The sequence below is a fragment of the Nicotiana tabacum genome, chromosome 6 (genome assembly GCF_000715075.1).
Source record: "Nicotiana tabacum cultivar K326 chromosome 6, ASM71507v2, whole genome shotgun sequence".
Lineage (NCBI taxonomy): Eukaryota > Viridiplantae > Streptophyta > Magnoliopsida > Solanales > Solanaceae > Nicotiana > Nicotiana tabacum.
This window is the reverse complement of record NC_134085.1, coordinates 156,953,484-156,960,841: the sequence shown is the minus strand read 5'-3', so window position 1 is coordinate 156,960,841 and position 7,358 is coordinate 156,953,484.

The window sequence follows — 7,358 nt, the reverse complement described above, 5'->3', positions numbered from 1 at the left end:
ACAAATAGAGAAAATGCAGTAGTCTTGCAAAACAGACCACAGTGCAGACAAGAAGAGAATATTATTATGAGAGAGTGGGAGCTTAGAAGGATTCTCAGTTGATGCTGAGTTTGTGAAAGAGTTGTGCATTTATAGTGTGAAAATCAGGCAGAAATAAGGTAAGAAAACAGTTAAGGAACTGATTGTCAATTAAGAATCAATTACACAAGACTTCTCTTAATTAGGGAATTCAGATTCAAACAGGTAAAAAATATTTAAGGAAAGAAATTGAATAAGCACTTTGTGCAAAGGATGCAATTAGGGGTAAATACATAAAAGGTTATTTAAGGACAGGATTTTGAAGTACACAATTGTACAAATAAGGTAAGAAAATCAATTAGTAGCCCGCAAATCAATGGTCAGGGACCTTGTAATTACTGATCCATGAATGAACCAAGTCATAAAAGCTGAGAAGGGATTTAAAATTAAGTCGAGTCATGAGAAAAATCAGCAAAAAAGGAAGGAAAATCAATTAGTCTTATTCAAAAAGAAGTCTGAACTAATCATAAATTTGAAAACCCCTTTAGAGGGAAGTTCATCACATATAAAGAGCATAAAAACATGTTGAGTTGAAAGAAGATGTTGTGTCATTGCAAAATCATTAGGTAGTGGTTCGTCACATAAGTCAGTAATGCAGAAGAGAAGTAGCATTCTGATAGTATGCAAAAAATTCAATAAAAAGAGTTTAGAATTGTGTGAAAACAAGGATGACCAAGCTCAGTTCAGAGACTTGAAATTGGTCTGAAAGAGTTGGGGGTTTTGAAATAAAACCTTAGTTCGAGCAAATCACATAGCCAAACCTAGAAGAACCCCCAAATTCTAGGGTTTCCGCCCTTAATCGAGTGCAGAATTGAGAGAGCAAGTAATAAAATTCGAAACAGGTTTAGAGGTCTCAAAACAGAACTGAAACTTCTAACATATTCCTTTCAACAACAAAACTCATGAGAAAACATGATAGAAAAGTAACATACAGAACATAACAGAAGAGCTCAAAGAAAATAGAGTAGGAGAAGCTAATACGAAACATAATGGGAAAAATTGATAAGAACAGCAGAAGAAGCATGCTAAGAAGTTTTAGAAGAAACTTAAACAGAGCTCAGTAGACAGAACTTAATAAGAAACACTTAAGAACATAGTAAAGGAAGTTACGGTAGGAGAAACACACAAGAACATAATATAGGAAAATACCGTAGAAGAAGCATATAAGAACACGGTAGAAGAAAATACAAGAACACAGTAGAGGCAGATACACAAAAAGAAAAAGAAAGTTAGAGAAGCATTTAATTGCTTTTCAGAAAATCCTAGATCGGAAAACAAATGGTTTTCTAAGTAGTTATTTTTGAAAGAAAAGCCAGAAAAATCGTTTAAAAGCTTAGAGAAAGCATAGATACACAACGGATTTAAAGGAATCGGAAAAACCTCGAAGGGTTAGTGTTTCAGAAGAACCCCAATAGTGAGAAAGGCTTGAAAAAGTCACCGATCTAAGCAGGAGAGGTCGATGTCAGGCTCGAACAACCATAGTACTCCGGAGCAAAGCCGGAGATGACCATGAAACTTCGAATCGACAGAGGTCTGGATACGAACCTTCATTGTCAGGCCTTGAATCTTTAGAAATCAGGCACATGGGAGCCATAGGAGGCCGGTGTAGGGTTTCCATAGCCTTGGAAGCCATGGATTCCGGTGGTTTTCAGGATGGAAGTGGTAGGAGGTGGCTAGGGTTTGAGAAGTTTCGAGAGGGTTTGAGAGAATGGGGGGGTTCAGATGCGGCTTGGTAGGTGGAAAATGATTTAGGTTTAGGGGGTAATAGGTAATTAAAAATGGTAAGGTTGAAATGTGGCTGTTGATCATTTTGATCAACGGCCTGGATTAAACGGGGGGTCAGGCGGGTCATTTAAATGGGCTGTGGGTTAGGTAATTTTAGGAATTGGGCCGGGTGATTTGAAATTGAAATTGGGTTGGATTAGGGGTGCAAATTAGGTTGAAATTGAAATGAAATCTGGCTAGATTTTAAATAGCCACTTTTCCCCATTTATTTTTATAAAAATAGCAAATTGAAATTTGAAAATAAATTGCAAGTACTAAAATGATTTATAACATATAATTATCAATTTAAAAATACTGGACTTAATTTTTATAAACATGAATGCAATCAAATTGTAAATGAGGCTAATATTACAATTACATGTAGTTGAGCTTTAAAAATACTAAATAAATTTGTAAGAACATGCAAAAATTATTTGAGCTCTAGTTTAGCATAAATATGAGAATTCAACAAGTGAATCACCAAAAATGATAATTTGGACACTTATTGGATTTTTCTTGATAAAATAAGGCAATAAAATTGATTTTAAAAGCCTTTAAAATTAAGAAAAAATAATAAAATTATTTGTAAATACTTATATATGCATACATATGCTATTTTGAAAGTATTTTGTATATAAAAATATACAGAAAAAAATTGGGTATCAACAGCTCCCCCTCTTTACCCCGTAAGGATGAAAGAGTTGTCGGGTAAAGATATGATGGCCAATTTTGACCGACCGAAATGGTTTGAAGAGATTGACTGTGCTCTAGTTCCTAAGCTGCTTACTTATCCCTGGTCTTACAGGAATCAGGCCATATGTAGTTCGGGATCCGTCGGCGGAATATGCCGATGGAGATTTTTCAAGACGGACGCGATATTCGGGTTAGGATGGATGGTTAAAGTCTAATGCGGGAGCTGGAGCGAGATTGCTCTTGCTAAGACGGCCGTTGCTCGCCGGTTTACCTGTGAATAAGAAATACAAGTGTATATTGTGGGGAAATTTAAACGTGATGCAAGTTCCCGTCGGACCATGAATGTTGTTTTTGGACGGTTAGGATGACGTCCTCAGACCATGACGTCCCGGGCCATGAAGCGTATTATAAGGGATTTGTAGGCCATTAAATGATTCTCTTGGCTATGAGAATGATGTCTCCGAACTATGACGCCTTTGAATAATGATATGCAAAAGATAAAAGGGGTCCTCAGGCCATGGCATGGCGTTCTCGGGCTATGAAAATGGTGTCTCCGAACAATGACGCCTTTGGATAGATTGGCGATCTTTCAGCCCATGAGACGCAGAAGGTGGCAATCTTTCAGCCGATGCAAGATGTAAATGAAGTGGCGATCTTTCAGCCAATGCAAGTTGTAAATAAAGTGGTGATATTTTATCCCATGAAGATGGAGGTAGAGCTTAACCTTAGAAGGCAAAATGGTAGCCTTATGCAATGCAGGGAATGCAGATGGAGACAGAGCTTGGTCTCGGAAGGCAGAATGGTAGCCTTATGCAATGCAGAGAATGCAGATGGAGACAGATCTTGGTCTCGGAAGGCAGAATGGTAGCCTTATGCAATGCATAGAATGCAGATGGAGACAGAGCTTAGTCTCGGAAGGTAGAATGGTAGCCTTATGCAATGCAGAGAATGCAGATGGAGGCAGAGCTTAGTCTCTGAAGGTAGAATAGCCTTATGCAATGCAGGAAACGCTGATTGAGGTAGAGCTTAATCTCAGAAGACAGAATGGTAGCCTTAAGAAATAAAAGGTAGGTGGTAGTAGAGTTTTCTTAGCTGATATTGTGGTTGTTGGGGATATTGTGTACGTATAGCAACTGTGAATAGGTGACGGTTCTGAGAGTTGTATTCCTGATCAGTACGAGTGTATAGTATATTCGATGATTTTCCAACTCAGGTGCATGCATCCAACGAAAAATCATGAGTTTTGTAAAGGGGAAAGGTTAGTTCGTATCCCCGCTGACTTTGCTTGACCTGCTCGGGTCTTGTTTCGGTGATATTGTGTGTATCATTGGGGTAGAGTTGCTAAACAAAGCAATTTTGGTAACAGACATGCATGATTTAGTAAAAATATAACATAAATACATAATCGAGAATAGTTTTCTTTAGATAAACCGACGACTGCGACGTGGTTCAAGACATTGCAACTTTTCTTGCTCCAGAATTTTGAGGGTCCTCCTCAAAATTCTGGCCCAGTTTACTGGGCTGCTGTTTCTGACGACTGCTTGCGTTGACTGGCTGAAATTACTCGAAATTTTGAGGATCCTTCTCAAAATTCTTCCCCAGTTTCCAATTGTGGGGGTGAATGAAAATTTTATTATATTGTGACCGAACCCATAGGGATGCCTACGTATCCCTTCTTAAACGGGAATCAGGTAAGGCGTAGTTGAAATTACATTATATAAGGAAAGCATAAAGGTTACACATAGTATCGCTTGACTGCATCTGAATTGATCGACTTTTGCCAAACTTCCCCGTCCATTTCTACAAGTATGAGGGCTCCTCCTATCAGAACCCGGTGAACCATGTACGGACCCTGCAAGTTAGGAGAGAATTTTCCTTTGGCTTCATCTTGATGCGGAAAAATTTTCCTTAACACCAACTGCCCCAGTGTGAATTGTCTCGGCTTGACCCTTTTATTGAAGGCTCTGGACATTATGTTCTAATAGAGTTGACCGTGGCAAACTGTATTCATTCTCTTTCCCTCTATAAGAGCTAGCTGCTCGTAACAACTTTTCACTCATTCTGCATTGTCGAGCTCTGCTTCCTGTATGATCCTTAGGGAAGGGATTTCCACCTCAGCGGGAATGACTGCCTCTGTACCATAAACCAACATATAGGGGGTTGCCCCAGTTGATGTGCGGACTGTGGTGTGGTACTCCAATAAAGCAAATGATAATTTCCGTGCCACTGTTTATGATTCTCTATCATTTTCCTCAATATTTTCTTGATATTCTTATTGACATCTTCTATGACTCCGTTAATCTGAGGTCTGTAGGCTGTAGAATTCTTGTGTTTGATCTTGAAGGTTTCACACATGGCTTTCATCATGTCACTGTTGAGGTTGGAACCATTATCAGTGACAATTGACTCCGGGATCCCGAACCGGCAAACGATATGGTCGCAGACGAAATCTGCCGCAACTTTCTTAGTCACTACTCTATAAGATGCTACTTTAACCCATTTTGTGAAATAATCAATTGCTACTAGGATAAACCTGTGCTCGTTTGATGCGGCAGGTTCGATTGGTTCGATAACATCCATTCCCCAGGCGGCGAACGGCCACGACGAGCTTGTTGCATTAAGCTCATTTGGAGTCACCTTTATCATGTCTGTGTGTATCTGGCAGCGGTGGCACTTTCGGACATACTGGATGCAGTCTGTTTCCATAGTCATCCAAAAGTAAGTAGCTCGGAGTATTTTCTTTGCTAAGACAAAACCACTCATATGTGGACTGCAGGTCCCTGCATGAATTTCCTCTAATAGCCTGGATGCTTCCTTTGCGTTGACACACCTTAGTAATCCCAAATCAGGAGTCCTCCTGTACAGGATTCCTCCGCTGTGAAAGAAATTATTGGATAACCTCCAAAGTGTGCGCTTCTGGGTAGCATTTGCGAGTTCCGGGTATTCCCCTTTTGTCAAGTATTCCTTGATATCATGAAATCAAGGCTTTCCGTTTTCTTCTTCTTCGACATGATCACAGTAAGTTGGTTGATCATGGATCTTTACCGGAATGGGATCAATGAAATTCTTGTTTGGATGTTGTATCATGGATGATAGGGTAACCAATGCATCGACGAATTCATTCTGGGCCCTGGGAATATGCTGGAATTCTGTCTTTGTGAACCTCTTTCTCAACTCCTGTACATGTTGCAGATAAGGGAGTATCTTGGAGTTCTTGGTCACCCATTCTTCTCGGACCTAATGTATAAGCAAGTCCGAATCTCCAATTACTAGCAACTGTTGAATGTTCATGTCAATGGCCATGTTGAGCCCTAGGATGTAGGCTTCATACTTGGACATATTGTTGGTACAGGGGAACCTGAGTTTGGCAAACACTGGATAATGCTGACCAGTTTCTAATACTAGGACTGCTCCTATGCCAACTCCTTTGAAATTTGTTGCTCCATCGAAAAACATTCTCCAACCGTCATAGGATTCTACAATATCTTCTCCTATGAACGATACCTCTTCATCAGGAAAATATGTTTTTAGGGGTTCGTATTCTCCGTCCACGGGATTTTTAGCAAGGTAATCTGCTAGTGCCTGTCCTTTGATTGCTTTCTGAGTCACGTAAACAATGTCAAATTCACTCAACAGGATTTGCCACTTGGCCAGCTTGCCAGTGGGCATGGGCTTCTGAAAGATGTACTTCAAAGGATCCATCCTTGATATGAGATATGTAGTATAGGCACAGAAGTAGTGCCTCAACTTCTGAGCTACCCAAGTCAAAGCACAATAGGTGCGCTCTAACAGAGAATACCGAGCCTCGTACGGGGTGAACTTCTTACTGAGGTAATAGATGGCCTGCTCCTTCCTCCCCATTTCATCATGCTGCCCCAGAACACAACCAAACGCTCCATCCAGTATTGCGAGGTAAAGCAATAGAGGTCTTCCTATCTCGGGCGGGATCAAAACCGGTGGTGTTGATAGGTACTTCTTGATTTGGTCGAAGGCCTTTTGAAAGTCATCAGTCCATTTGGTAGTGGCATCCTTCTTCAACATCTTAAAGATTGGCTCACAGATAACTGTAGGTTGTGCTATGAACCGGCTGATATCGTTAAGTCTCCCTAAGAAACTCATTACGTCATTCTTGTTTTTTGGAGGTGGCAGTTCTTAAATAGCTTTGACCTTTGATGGATCCAGTTCTATTCCTCGGCGACTTACAATGAACCCAAGTAGTTTTCCGGCAGAAACCCCAAATGCGCACTTCGCGGGATTCAATTTTAGGTTGTAACTTCTCAGTCTATTGAAGAACTTCCTCAAAACTTCCATGTGATCAGTGGCTTTCTTGGACTTGATGATAACATCGTCTACATATGATTCAATCTCCTTGTGTATTATATCATGGAAAATGGTGGTCATGGCCCTCATATAGGTGGCCCCTGCATTTTTTAACCCAAACGACATCATTTTGTAGAAGTACATTCCCCACGGCGTAATGAAAGCCGTTTTCTCAACATCTTCTTCATCCATCCATATCTGATGATAACCAGCGAAACAATCTACAAATGATTGCAACTCGTGCTTGCACAATTGTCAATCAGGATGTGTATGTTCGGCAAGGGGAAGTCGTCCTTCAAACTGGACTGATCCTGATAGTTGACACAGACTCTAACCTTCCCATCCTTCTTCAGCACCGGCACAATATTGGCTAACCATGTCGGATATTCTACTACCCTGAGAACCTTATCTTTGACCTGCTTAGTGACTTCTTCTTTGATCTTCAGACTCATATCAGGCTTGAAATTTCTGAGCTTCTGCTTTACCGGTGGACATGTTGGATC